At 38.3% G+C, this 15,719-nt stretch overlaps 1 protein-coding gene across 1 annotated transcript in view; it reads left to right on the forward strand.

Moving 5' to 3' along the window:
- The window catches only part of cplx3b (complexin 3b), an 84,062-nt gene that overhangs the window by 61,132 nt on the left and 7,211 nt on the right, over nucleotides 1–15,719 (forward strand). The gene's annotated exons all lie outside the window — the stretch shown is intronic.

Genomic DNA, 15,719 nt, shown 5'->3' on the forward strand with positions numbered 1-15,719 from the left:
GAAACTTGGTATATGTCATTACAGTCATGACCTGAGGGTGCCTGCAACGTTTCGTCACAGCGCCACCTAGTGGTCACGAGATTCGAAAAATGCCTATTTTCGCTTATAACTACTTCAAACTTGAGTCTAAAATCATGAAGGTGGTCTTGTTAGATTCCTTGAGGCATGCCGAGTCAAACGATACCAAACGGTTTTCGGTCGGCCATTTTGGGTGTCGGCCATTTTGAATTTTCTCATTAAGTTCAGTATTTCACAAACAGAATGGCGTATCGCTACGAAATTTGGCATGGTTCATCAGTGACATGTTCTGAGCGCACCTATAAATCTTTAGGACGGCGCCACCTAGTGGTCAGGATATGTAAATAAATTGTTTTTAAAATCTTTATATCATTTGATTAAATTGCCACTATGACAAAAGACTTCACTCTATTGATTCCTTGGCTCATGCTGAGTCCGACTGTACCAAATATGTCTGAGTCAAACCTACTTCCTGTCGGCCATTTTGAATTATATTGAACACCTACTTTTTCGAACTCCTCCTAGAGCGCTCGTGTAATTGGCTTGATTTTTGGTATGCATCATCTAGAGACACTCTAGACAAAAAGTTATCAAAAGCTTTTCGGTAGACCTATCCGTTGTCGTATAACGCATCAAAGAATGCGAGGGTGGGCACGCCAAAATGTGTTTGAGCCTGTATCTTCGCAAAACTTTTGCGTATTAATATGAGACTTGGTATATGTCATAACAGTGATGACCTGAGGGTGCATGCACCATTTCGTCACACTGCCCCCTACTGGTCACGAGATATAAAAAATGTCTATTTTTGCTTATAACTACTGCAAACTTGAATGTAAAATTATGAGACCGGTCTTGTTAGATTTCATTAGGCATGCCGAGTCAAACGATACCAAATGGTTTTTGGTCGGCCATTTTGTGTGTCGGCCATTTTGAATTTTTTCTTTAAGTTCAAGTATTTCAGAAACGCAATTGCGTATTGTTATGAAACTTGGTATGGTTCATCAGCAACATGTTCTGGGAGGACTTGTAAACTTTTCGGCGCCCCCTAGTGGTCAAGAGATTTGAAGCTATATCTCTGCATCTCTTTATCGTATTTACACCAAATTTGGTGGGTGTCATCACAATCAAGACCTGAGTCACAATTTATTGTTTGGTCAGTGCCCCCTAGTGGTCAAGTCATTTAAGGCTATATCTCCGTATCGCTTTATTGTATTTACACTAAATTTGGTATGTGTCATCACAGTCATGACCTGAGGCACCATCTATTGTTTCGGTCAAAGCGCCACCTAGTGGTCTCAAGATACAAGAAAATTACTATTTTTTTCATAAAACTAATGCAAACTTAGATCTTAAATCATGACAGTCATCACGTATGAATCATTTTTTGCCATGTTTGGCTTGACCCCGGTATCGCTGCTTGCAGCTATATTTATTAGTTATTCTTCTTCCGCCATTGCGGTCTATGGCAGCCCATAGAACCGTACGTAGGAAAGTTATGAAATTTGGCACACTGATAAACGACAGTCCAATGTGTCCCCACAGCAAATTTGGAGTCTCTATATCTAACCCACTAGCGCCACCAACAGTCCAAAATTGCACTTATGTTTTTGCCTATAACTTCTTATCCGTAAGCCCTAGAAACAAAATTCATGCTTCCACTGATTCCTTGGCTCAAGACGATTCGATTGGACCCTATGACGTCATTTTCCGTCAAGAAAAATTCCCCGCCATTTTGTATTATTCGTAAAACCTACTTTTTCGAACTCGTCCTAGAGCTTTTGTCCGATTGCCACGAAAATTGGTATGTATCATCTTGAGACACTCATGGCAGAAAGTTATCAAAAGAATTTCGATACAGCAATCCGTTGTCGAATACCGCCTTAACAAATTTTACATAGAGTGCAAAAAAACTGATTTTAGGCTGTATCTTCGTCAAACTTAGGCCTATTGACATGACACTTGGTACTTGTGATGCCAGTCAGGAACTGAGGGTGCATGCACAGTTTCGTCGCAGCGCCACCTAGTGGTCAGATTAATGTATTACACGCCTATAACTTTGGCTGCGGTCAATGTATTGTCACGGGACTTGTTTCCTTGGAGTTTTGAATAGTTGCCGAGTCCAACGATACCAAACATGCCAGATTTCGCCTTACGGTTAACCATTTGCGGCAAAACAGCACTTAAAAAACACGCGTGAATACCTCCGTGGGCGTTTTTCCGATCGACTCGAAAACACCATAGGAAGAAACTAACCTTACCTTCTGAACAAAAAGTTCTATTGGCATTATATTAAAATTTTCATCAGAAATGGCCGAAAATTGCAAAAAACGAAAAATTACCTTCAAATTTTGTGTTTTTTACACATAAATGGTTGTAACTTCGTAACAAAAAGAGATTTTTTCACCAGCTTTGATACGCTGATGTATGAGCACATTCTGAGTCTACACAAAAAAAAATTGTATGCTTTCACCACTAGATGGCCTTATAATTGAACAAAACCTTTGATATCAAGCCAGCTCTATGGTCATACAACTGTTTCTTCACTAAACTAAAGTGTATAGTCATAAAACTAGCTAGATGTAACACAATCATGACCTAATGTTGCATGCACAATTTTGTCATTGCGCCACCTACTGGTTTTGAGGTAGAATGTGTTTTTTTGCCCTAAAACTACTACAACAACACATCTAAAACCATAAGTCATCATGGATTATTTCTTTCATGGCTTTGACTATAATCAATGGTGGTTGCCAATTCACTCCCTAGCAACCATTGAGAATACCTTATCAACCGTTTTTGCAAAAGCTATATCTCTACATCAGAACATCGTAGAGACATGGGGGTGGTCTCTTTTGACTCATTAAACTTGTTGTAACATGATGTGACCCATGTTTTCCCACTACAAACACCACTCACGTGTCCTTCAGTGCTCTAATGTTCCATGATTGTCAATAACAGAAGGACGATTGCAGTAGACAAGAACATAGACTACTTTTGTTGATAACTTTTTTGTTTTTTCATCTAAAATTAATAGGTTTACCTAGGTTCTTCAATCTGCTTATCCTATCTCAATTTTACATCCTTTTGTGACCTTTTCGGCTTGACCCCGGCATTGCTGCTTGCAGCTATATTATTAGGGGTCAAGCCCCGAAGGGGCGAAGACCCCTATTGTATTTGTTAGTTTTCTTTTTACAATTATTATTAGTTATTCTTCTTCCGCCATTGCGGTCTATGGCAGCCCATAGAACCGTACGTAGGAAAGTTATGAAATTTGGCACACTGATAAAGGACACTCCAGTGTGTCCCCACAGCAAATTTGGAGTCTCTATGTCTAACCCGCTAGCGCCACCAACAGTCCAAAGTTGCACTTATGTTTTTGCTTATAACTTCTGGTCCGTATGTTCTAGAAATTAAATTCTTGTTTCCTCTGATTCCTTGGCTCAAGACGATTCGATTGGACCCTATGACGTCATTTTCCGTCATGAAAATTTTCCCGCCATTTTTAAATATTCATAAAACCTACTTTTGCGAACTCGTCCTAGAGCTTTTGCCGGATTGCCTTGAAAATCGGTATGCACCATCTAGAGACACTCAAGGCAAAAAGTTATTAAAAGAATTTTGATAAACCAATCCGTTGTCGTATAGCGCGTCAACAAATTTTAGGTAGAGCTCAAAAAAACGGATTTGAGGCTGTATCTTCGCCAAACTTAAGCCTATTGACACAATACTTTGTATTTGTGATGCCAGTCAGGAACTAAGGGTGCATGCAGAGTTTCGTCACAGCGCCACCTAGTGGTCAGACTTATGTTTTACATGCCTATAACTTTGGCTCCGATTGACATATTTTCACAGGACTTGTTTCCTTTGAGTTCTAAATAGTTGCCGAGTCCAACGATACCAAACATACCCGAATTCGCCTTACGGTTAACCCTGCGCAGCAAAATAGCACTTAAGAAACACGCGTAAATATCTCCGCGAACGTTTTTCCGATCGACTCGAAAACACCATAGGAAGAAACTAACCTTACCTTCTGAACAAAAAGTTCTATTGGCGTTATATTAAAATTTTCATCAGAAATGGCCGAAAATTGCAAAAAAACGAAAAATTACCTTCAAATTTTGTGTTTTTTACACATAAATGGTTGTAACTTTGTAACGAAAAGAGATTTTTTCACCAGATTTGATACGATGATGCATGAGCACATTCTGAGGCCACACAAAAAAAATTGTATGCTTGCACCACTAGATGGCCTTATAATTGAACAAAACCTTTGATAACAAGCCAGCCCTATGGTCATACAACTGTTTCTTAACTAAACTAAAGTGTATAGTCATAAAACTAGCTAGATGTAACACAATCATGACCTGATGTTGCATGCACAATTTTTTCATTGCGCCACCTACTGGTTTTGAGATGGAATATGGTATTTTTGCCTAAAACTACTGCAACAACACATCTAAAACCATGAGTCATCATGGATTATTCCTTTCATGGCTTTGACTATAATCACTGGTGGTTGCCAATTTACTCCCTAGCAACCATTGAGAATACCTTATCAACCGTTTTTGCAAAAGCTATATCTCTGCATCAGAACATCGTAGAGACATGGGGATGGTCTCTTTTGACTAATTAAACTTGTTGTAACATGATGTGACCACTGCAAACACCACTCACATGTCCTTCAGTGTTCTAATGTTCCATGATTGTCAATAACAGAAGGACGATTGCAGTAGACAAGAACTTAGATTAATTTTGTTGATAACTTTTTTGTTTTTTCATCTAAAATTACTAGATTTACCTAGGTTCTTCAATCTGCTTATCCAATCTCAATTTTACATCCTTTTGTGCCCTTTTCGGCTTGACCCCGGCATTGCTGCTTGCAGCTATATTTAGGGGTCAAGCCCTGAAGGGGCGTAGAACCCTATTGTTATTGTTAGTTTTCTTATTATTATTATTATTATTATTATTTTTCTTCCTCGTTCTTCCGCCGAAAGTCAATGGCAGCCCATAGAACCGTACATAGGAAAGTTATGAAATTTGGCACACATGTAGAGGACAGTCTCAGAAGTTACTATAGCAACATTGGTGTGTCTGACTCAAACCCTCTAGCGCCACCAACAGTCCAAAAATCCACTTATGTTCATGCTCACAACTTCTGACCCGTGAGTCCTAGAAACTAAATTCTTGTTTCCTCTGAATCCTTGGCTCATGTTGATTCAAATGCACACATTGATGTCATTTGTGTCATGCACATCTTTCCGCCATTTTGAATTTTCCGTAAAACCTACTTTTTCGAACTCCTCCTAGACCATTTGTCCGATTTGCATGTCCTGTGGTATGTAGCATCTAGAGACACCCCAGACAAAAAGTTATCAAAAGCTTTTTGATAGACCAATGCGTTCTCATATAAATTGACAACATATATGGCGGCGAGCACGCCAAAACGGACGTGAGGCTGTATCTTCACAAAACTTTATTGTATCGACACGAAACTTGGTATATGTCATTACAGTCATGACCTGAGGGTGCCTGCAACGTTTCGTCACAGCGCCACCTAGTGGTCACGAGATTCGAAAAATGCCTATTTTCGCTTATAACTACTTCAAACTTGAGTCTAAAATCATGAAGGTGGTCTTGTTAGATTCCTTGAGGCATGCCGAGTCAAACGATACCAAACGGTTTTCAGTCGGCCATTTTGGGTGTCGGCCATTTTGAATTTTCTCATTAAGTTCAGTATTTCACAAACAGAATGGCGTATCGCTACGAAATTTGGCATGGTTCATCAGTGACATGTTCTGAGCACACCTATAAATCTTTAGGACGGCGCCACCTAGTGGTCAGGATATGTAAAAAAAAATTTTTAAATCTTTATATCATTTGATTAAATTGCCACTATGACAAAAGACTTCACTCTATTGATTCCTTGGCTCATGCTGAGTCCGACTGTACCAAATATGTCTGAGTCAAACCTACTTCCTGTCGGCCATTTTGAATTATATTGTACACCTACTTTTTCGAACTCCTCCTAGAGCGCTTGTGTGATTGGCTTAATTTTTGGTATGCATCATCTAGAGACACTCTAGACAAAAAGTTATCAAAAGATTTTCTGTAGACCTATCCGTTGTCGTATAACGCATCAAAGAATGCGAGTGTGAGCACGCCAAAATGTGTTTGAGCCTGTATCTTCGCAAAACTTTTGCGTACTGATATGAGACTTGGTATATGTCATTACAGTGATGACCTGAGGGTGCACGCACCATTTTGTCACACTGCCCCCTACTGGTCACGAGATATAAAAAAATGTCTATTTTTGCTTATAACTACTGCAAATTTGAATGTAAAATTATGAGACTAGTCTTGTTAGATTTCGTGAGGCATGGCGAGTCAAACGATACCAAATGGTTTTTGGTCGGCCATTTTGTGTGTCGGCCATTTTGAATTTTTCTTTAAGTTCAAGTATTTCAGAAACGCAAATGCGTATTGTTATGAAACTTGGTATGGTTCATCAGCAACATGTTCCGAGAGGACTTGTAAACTTTTCGGTGCCCCCTAGTGGTCAAGAGATTTGAAGCTATATCTCTGCATCTCTTTATCGTATTTACACCAAATTTGGTGGGTTTCATCACAATCAAGACCTGAGTCACAATTTATTTTTTGGTCAGTGCCCCCTAGTGGTCAAGTCATTTAAGGCTATATCTCCGTATCGCTTTATCGTATTTACACTAAATTTGGTATGTGTCATCACAGTCATGACCTGAGGCACCATCTATTCTTTCGGCACAGTGCCACCTAGTGGTCTCAAGATACGAAAAAAATTGTTTTTTTTCATAAAACTAATGCAAACTTAGATCTTAAATCATGACAGTCATCACGTATGAATCATTTTTTGCCATGTTTGGCTTGACCCCGGTATCGCTGCTTGCAGCTATATTTAGGGGTCAAGCCCCGAAGGGGCGAAGACCCCTATTGTATTTGTTAGTTTTCTTTTTACAATTATTATTAGTTATTCTTCTTCCGCCATTGCGGTCTATGGCAGCCCATAGAACCGTACGTAGGAAAGTTATGAAATTTGGCACACTGATAAAGGACACTCCAGTGTGTCCCCACAGCAAATTTGGAGTCTCTATGTCTAACCCGCTAGCGCCACCAACAGTCCAAATTTGTACTTATGTTTTTGCTTATAACTTCTGGTCCGTATGTCCTAGAAACACAATTTTCGTTTCCTCTGATTCCTTGGCTCAAGACGATTCGAAAGGACCCTATGACGTCATTTTCCGTCATGAAAATTTTTCCACTATTTTGAATTATTCGTAAAACCTACTTTTTCGAACTTGTCCTAGAGCTTTTGTCCGATTGCCATGAAAATCGGCACGTAGCATCTAGAGACACTCATGGCAAAAAGTTATCAAAAGAATTTCAATACACCAATCCGTTGTTGTATACCGCCTTAACAAATTTTACGTAGAGTGCAAAAAAACTGATTTTAGGCTGTATCTTCGTCAAACTTAGGCCTATTGACATGACACTTGGTACTTGTGATGCCAGTCAGGAACTGACGGTGCATGCACAGTTTCGTCGCAGCGCCACCTAGTGGTCAGATTAATGTATTACACGACTATAACTTTGGCTGCGGTCAATGTATTGTCACGGGACTTGTTTCCTTGGAGTTTTGAATAGTTGCCGAGTCCAACGATACCAAACATGCCAGAATCCGCCTTATGGTTAACCCTGCGCAGCAAAATAGCGCTTAAAAAACACGCGCGAATATCTCCGCGAGCGTAATTCTGATCGACTCAAAAACACCATAGGAAGAAACTAACCTTACCTTCTGAACAAAAAGTTCTATTGGCGTTATATTAAAATTTTCATCAGAAATGGCCGAAAAATGCAAAAAACGAAAAATTACCTTTAAATTTTTTATTTTTTACACATAAATGGTTATAACTTCGCAACGAAAAGAGATTTTTTCACCAGATTTGATACGCTGATGTACGACCACAGTCTGAGGCTACACAAAACAAATTGCTTGCTTGCACCACTAGTTGGCGTTATAATTGAACAAAACCTGTGATATCAAGCCAGCCCTATGGTCATACAACTGTTTCTTCACTAAACTAAAGTGTATAGACATAAAACTAGCTCAATGTAACGTAATCATGACCTGAAGTTGCATGCACAATTTTGTCACAGCGCCACCTAGTGGTTTTGAGATAGAAAATGGTAATTTTTGCCTAAAACTACTGCAACAAACACATCTAAAACCATAAATCATCATGGATTATTCATTTCATGGCTTGGATTATAATCACTGGTGGATGTCAATTTACTGTCTAGCAACCAATGAGAATACCTTATTAACTGTTTTTGCAAGAGCTATATCTCTTCATTAGAACAGCGTAGAGACATGGGGGTGGGCTCTTTCGACTCATTAACACCACAGTAACATTTTGTGAGCTGAGTATTACCACTGCAAGCACCATTCACATTTCCTTCAGTGTTCTAGTTGTCAATGCTCCTCAAGACGTGAGGGAGAGATTTCACTGAATAAGAACACAGCTTTTTAGCTGATGACTGTTATATTAATTTGTCTGAAATCAGGAGGTTTTGCTAGGTTTTTTAAACTGCTCAACTGGACTCAAGTTTACCTTCTTCTGTGCCCTTTTTGGCTTGACCCCGGTATCGCTGCTTGCAGCTATATTATTATTCTTCTTCTTGTTCTTCCGCCATTAAAGTCAATGGCAGCCCATAGAACCGTACGTAGGAAAGTTATGAAATTTGGCACACATGTAGAGGACAGTCTCAGAAGTTACTATAGCAACATTGGTGTGTCTGACTCAAACCCTCTAGCGCCACCAACAGTCCAAAAATCCACTTATGTTCATGCTCATAACTTCTGACCCGTGAGTCCTAGAAACTAAATTCTTGTTTCCTCTGAATCATTGGCTCATGATGATTCAAATGCACACATTGATGTCATTTGTGTCATACAAATCTTTCCGCCATTTTGAATTTTCCGTAAAACCTACTTTTTCGAACTCCTCCTAGAGCGTTCGTCCGATTTGCATGTCCTTTGGTATATAGCATCTAGAGACACCCCAGACAAAAAGTTATCAAAAGCTTTTTGATAGACCAATGCGTTCTCGTATACAGTGACAACATACAAGGCGGCGAGCACGCAAAAACGGACGTGAGGCCGTATCTTCGCAAAACTTTAATGTATCGACACGAAACTTGGTATATGTCATTACAGTCATGACCTGAGGGTGCCTGCAACGTTTCGTCACAGCGCCACCTAGTGGTCACGAGATTCGAAAATGCCTATTTTTGCTTATAACTACTTCAAACTTGAGTCTAAAATCATGAAGGTGGTCTTGTTAGATTCCTTGAGGCATGCCGAGTCAAACGATACCAAACGGTTTTCGGTCGGCCATTTTGGGTGTCGGCCATTTTGAATTTTCTCATTAAGTTCAGTATTTCACAAACAGAATGGCGTATCGCTACGAAATTTGGCATGGTTCATAAGTGACATGTTCTGAGCGCACCTATAAATCTTTAAGACAGCGCCACCTAGTGGTCAGGATATGTAAATAAATTGTTTAAAATCTTTATTTCATTTGATTAAATTGCCACTATGACATAAGAATTCACTTTATTGATTCCTGGGCTCATGCTGAGTCGACTGTACCAAATATGTCTGAGTCAAACCTACTTCCTGTCGGCCATTTTGAATTATATTGAACACCTACTTTTTCAAACTCCTCCTAGAGCGCTCGTGTGATTGGCTTGATTTTTGGTATGCATCGTCTAGAGACACTCTAGACAATAAGTTATCAAAAGCTTTTCGGTAGATCTATCCGTTGTCGTATAACGCATCAAAGAATGCGAGGGCGAGCACGCCAATATGTGTTTGAGCCTGTATCTTCGCAAAACTTTTGTGTATTAATATGAGACTTGGTATATGTCATAACAGTGATGACCTGAGGGTGCATGCACCATTTCGTCACACTGCCCCCTACTGGTCACGAGATATAAAAAATGTCTATTTTTGCTTATAACTACTGCAAACTTGAATGTAAAATTATGAGACTGGTCTTGTTAGATTTCTTGAGGCATGCCGAGTCAAACGATACCAAATGGTTTTTGGTCGGCCATTTTGTGTGTCGGCCATTTTGAATTTTTTCTTTAAGTTCAAGTATTTCAGAAACGCAATTGCTTATTGTTATGAAACTTGGTATGGTTCATCAGCAACATGTTCTGGGAGGACTTGTAAACTTTTCGGTGCCCCCTAGTGGTCAAGAGATTTGAAGCTATATCTCTGCATCTCTTTATCGTATTTACACCAAATTTGGTGGGTGTCATCACAATCAAGACCTGAATCACAATTTATTTTTTGGTCAGTGCCCCCTAGTGGTCAAGTCATTTAAGGCTATATCTCTGCATCTCTTTATTGTATTTACACCAAATTTGGTGGGTGTCATCACAATCAAGACCTAAGTCACAATTTATTGTTTGGTTAGTGCCCCCTAGTGGTCAAGTCATTTAAGGCTATATCTCTGCATCTCTTTATTATATTTACACCAAATTTGGTGGGTGTCATCACAATCAAGACCTGAGTCACAATTTATTGTTTGGTCAGTGCCCCCTAGTGGTCAAGTCATTTAAGGCTATATCTCTGCATGTCTTTATTGTATTTACACCAAATTTGGTGGGTGTCATCACAATCAAGACCTGAGGCACCATCTATTGTTTCGGCACGGCGCCACCTAGTGGTCTCAAGATACAAAAAAATGCTATTTTTTCATAAAACTAATGCAAACTTAGATCTTAAATCATGACAGTCATCACGTATGAATCATTTTTTGCCATGTTTGGCTTGACCCCGGTATCGCTGCTTGCAGCTATATTTCTAGTTATTATTTTTCTTCTGCCGTAAAACGGATCGTGCAGACCAAACCGTAAGGCCTAGACACTTGAGACTTGGCCAAAATGTAGGACCCAATTTGGGGAGAGGTTGATAGAGTATCAACCCGATTGGCCTATAGGTGGCGCTATAGCGATAACAAACGCGTTGATGCTCATAACTTCCACAAATCTTGTCCAAATGTCAAGTGTCTTATATCACTGGAATCCTTGCGTCAAGACGAACAAAACGTATATCTCCGATTTCATTTCCGTCATGAATTTTTTTTTGCTATTTTCGATTTTGTTGAAAAAAATAAAAACGAACTAGTCCTAGGTTTTTTGTCCGATCGGAACCGTTCCAGTGCTGTAATATTCCTTGGAGTGTGAATATCAAAAGTTATCAAAAAAAATTTGAACTTTCGACTCACCGTCGTAAAGGCACGCCCAAACGCCCCCAATGGGCGGAGCCTCTTGGACTTAAATGGCTATAACTTGGGATTGGAAAGAGGTATCGAAACCAAATTTGGTACACATATACAGGGGACTATTCTGGGGTCACTTGCAAAAAATTGCGCCGCTTGACCACTAGTTGGCGCTATAACACCACCTCAACTTTGAAGGTCTGTAACTATAGAAATATGCGACCGATCAACTTGAGATTTGGCACCGATGCTCCTGGTCTAGGGTACTATGCATGTCTAAAAGGAATTTTGCGTAGCTAAAAGAACATGGCCGCCATCGGCCAAACAAGAAAAAGCAGCTAATAGACAGGGTTAACGGAGGCCGATCGAAACGAAACGCGTTGGGCCTGTTTGTCTCTTGGCCATGAAGGTCTGTGCAGAGTAAGAAAAAATTCGGCCTCCGGGAGGCGCTATCGCGTTTTTTCAGTGTTTAAGTGATTGTGTATTATGCAGTGTTTCAGATATCAACAAGATCTTTATATCATTTAATAGAGGTACTTACAATGAACAACTTTCCCTCAAGAAGCACTTGTCTCAGTCGAATCGTTTGTTAGATATTCATCATTTTCTTTTAAACCTACTTTTGCGAACTAGTCCTAGGTTTTTTGACCAATCTGAACCAATCCAGTGCTGGAATATTCCTTAGACACTGAATATCAATAATTATCAAAAAAAAGTTGAACTTTGCACTTTTCGTCGCAACACCACGGTTAAAAGTACGAAGAGGCGGTGCCACAAATACTTAAATGGCTATCATTTATGATAGGAATGAGATATCAACACGAAATTTGGTACACATATGTATAGACCTAGGCCGAGGTCACATGCTAAAAATTGCAGAGATGTCCACTAGGTGGCGCTATAACCTAAGAACAAAGAACGATGGGTATAGCATATGTATACGACACATAAATATTTGTCTGACCTACTTGTTATTTTGCACTTAACATCTGCTTTCAGATTCTTATAAGGGTCTATTAGGATAATTACATATCTTAGAAAACATGAGACCAACAGCCGCCAGCATTAACCATGTACCAGTCCAGTGTAATGGTGTGCGATTACAACTAAACTGATGGGCCTGTTTGTCTTATGTTCTCAAGTGTCTGTGAGGATTTTTGGCTCATCATTCCGGAAATATTTGCTGCTAGAACAACGGGTGTTACGTTAACTGTCCCCTAGATCAGTGGTTCTTAAAATTATTCCTGGAGGCCCACTGCTCTGCACATATACAAAAGTCTTCTATTTTAAACAAATCTACTTTAATCATCAGTAGAGATTTGTATGAACTGAACTGATTGTGTCAGATGAGAGAATCATACAAAATGTGCCGAGCATTGGGTCTCGAGAAACCACTGCGTTTCAGTGAGTTGAAAGTACTTCTCTAGATGTTTATGTTTATATGAAAAACTATTTTGTGAATTTACTGTACTATATCTATTTTATTTTATAATCAAATCATCAAAATGTATTAAAACTAATTAAAATCTAATTATCTCCACTTCTGTTTTCAAATTAAAATATGAACAATTTATATATATATATTAATTTTAGAAACTCATTACTATAATATTACAATCAAATAATTTAAATTAAAACTTGTTTAAAGGTTGAACTGCAGATTAGTATGGTTTACATCTAGGCAAATATTCACTTCTACATTCATTTCTGTTCTTATAAAAAAAGTTATTAATTTTTTTTCTAGAATATTTACTCTATTAATACATAACTGAGTATTATGTAAGGAGTTACAATCATAAGATGTATAACATTGAAAGAGTTGAATAAGTCCACTAGGTATGGCATCAAATACAACTGCAAATTCCTTAGCAGTTACTGGAATCTTATAGTGATTGAGGAATTCACAATAATTAAAAAAGGTGACCATCATCTTTAAATAACTGCCTCACTAATATTATATTATTATCATACCAATTTCTATAAAATAAGGATCTGTTTCTTGTATAGAATATTCTTGTTATTCCAAATAACAGATCTATGTGGAGAAAAGTTATGTTTTTATATGAGCATCCAAGAAAACAAACCTGTTTATGGAAACCTGACAGTTTTATGGGAAACTTGTTTATATCAAAATTGTATCGCAAACAAAAATTCCAAACCACCCAATTTCTTAAAAATCATTTCTGGTATGATGTTCCATAGACTACCTTTGCAGCTTCAGTAACTTTTTATCCACTTATTTTTAAAAACACAGTTAGCAGTATTAAAATCTAGTAAAAAAAAGTATCCTCCTTTCTCAACTGGATTGCATAGAATTGACTTTTTAATGTAGTGCTTCACTGCTGGGTCTGTCGTTCATACGTGGATTACTCAGTTAGCTGGATTTCATTGTTGACGATTTAGCTTCATGTTGAATTATTTGTTTCTTCGAAGGTCATCCTAGAGTTGTTGTTATAGTAACATGTCCGTAAGGTTAAAACTGCTCGGGATTCAAATTCATGATGGTTATCAGAAGCTTTAGTATTCTAATCTACTTTCCAGAACATAAACATGTCATGATGTATCTTATAAAGTTTTTAATAATTGTTTATAGAATTATTGCAATGAAATTGTAATGTTATGATACAATTGGTTATTTTAAATGTAAATGATTTGCTGAAAACTTACTCTAGCACAGCACATGTGTGAACACTAATAAGTGCTTAAAGGGATACTTCACCGATTTAGCATTCAGCTTTGTATCTGTAGAAACCCGGCAGTATTACTGAATGACCATGTTTCCCTCCCTCATTTCCCCCTGAGAGGAGAGATATCTGCATTTTAGTTCTGCAAAAAAGTCCTCCGATGATGTAATATGACGATTTTTGCATCATCGGAGGACTTTTTTGCAGAACCAAAATGCAGATATCTCTCCTCTCAGGGGGAAATGATGGAGGGAAACATGGTCATTCAGTAATACTGCCGGGTTTCTACAGATACAAAGCTGAATGCTAAATCGGTGAAGTATCCCTTTAATAGCAAATCTGACTGACATTTGCTTAATGACATCATTTGTTATTAACTCCATTTGATATAAACAACACATCTGTATCAGTTATGTATGGACATAGCCAGTGGTTAAATATAAAAAAATGTAGAGCTTTAGTACTACTTTTAGGCCTACTATAATATGACAGAGGCTGTTATCTGAAATACTTGTATGTTTGCACATAATATCTATGTCAAAGAATATATATGTTCTATAAGAACAATTACTTTTGTTAAAAAAATGTCTAAAAGATTTAAACAAGCAAACATTTAGTAAGACCTACAGAATAGATCTCTATGAACTAAAATGACTGTTTCAGATGAGAGAAACATACAAAATGTGCAGAGCATGTTTGTGTATATGTTCCTTTTGTCCATAAAAATATATACGGTTTAATAACTTGCATACCTCACTTTATTTACCTAATTAAAACAGAAAGCCTTCATGGTACTCGATTAAAGGACATGAACATGAATCTGCTAAATGAAATGATATTTGTTATTGACACGATTTAATAACACAATCCACCATTCAGATAACGTATCTGGTTGTTTTATTAAATTGTTTCAGTTCTTACACTCAACAACAGTAAAGCCATACAAAATGAGTGTGTAACCATGTCAATATTAAGTCTTGTTCTTTAACAGTCTTGTTTCTCCTTTCTCAGGTAAACGTGTGTGTGTACAATATACAATGCAGAATATCTATATGGCCATGTCCTTAAACGTCTTGTGATCCCAAATAGCTTGAACCCCGCTAATCGCTGCTTGCAGCTATATTTCTAGTAATTATTTTTCTTCTGCCGTAGAACGGATCGTGCAGACCAAACCGTAAGGCCTAGAGACTTGAGACTTGGCCAAATGGTAGGACCCAATTTGGGGAGAGGTTGATAGAGTATCAACCCGATTGGCCTATAGGTGGCGCTATAGCGATAACAAACGCGTTGATGCTCATAACTCCCACAAATCTTGTCCAAATGTCAAGTGTCTTATATCACCGGATTCCTTGCGTCAAGACGAATAAAACGTATATCTCCGATTTCATTTCCGTCATGAATTTTTTTTCGCTATTTTCGATTTTGTCGAAAAAAATTAAAACGAACTAGTCCTAGGTTTTTTGTCCGATCGGAACCGTTCCAGTGCTGTAATATTCCTTGGAGTGTGAATATCAAAAGTTATCAAAAAAATTTGAACTTTCGACTCACCGTCGTCAAGCCACGCCCAAACGCCCCCAATGGGCGGAGCCTCTTGCACTTAAATGCCTATAACTTAGGGATGGAAGGAGATATTGACACCAAATTTGGTACACATATACAGGGGACCATTCTGGGGTCACCTGCAAAAAATTGC

This window comes from Misgurnus anguillicaudatus, chromosome 15, assembly GCF_027580225.2.
Source record: "Misgurnus anguillicaudatus chromosome 15, ASM2758022v2, whole genome shotgun sequence".
NCBI classification, from domain to species: domain Eukaryota; kingdom Metazoa; phylum Chordata; class Actinopteri; order Cypriniformes; family Cobitidae; genus Misgurnus; species Misgurnus anguillicaudatus.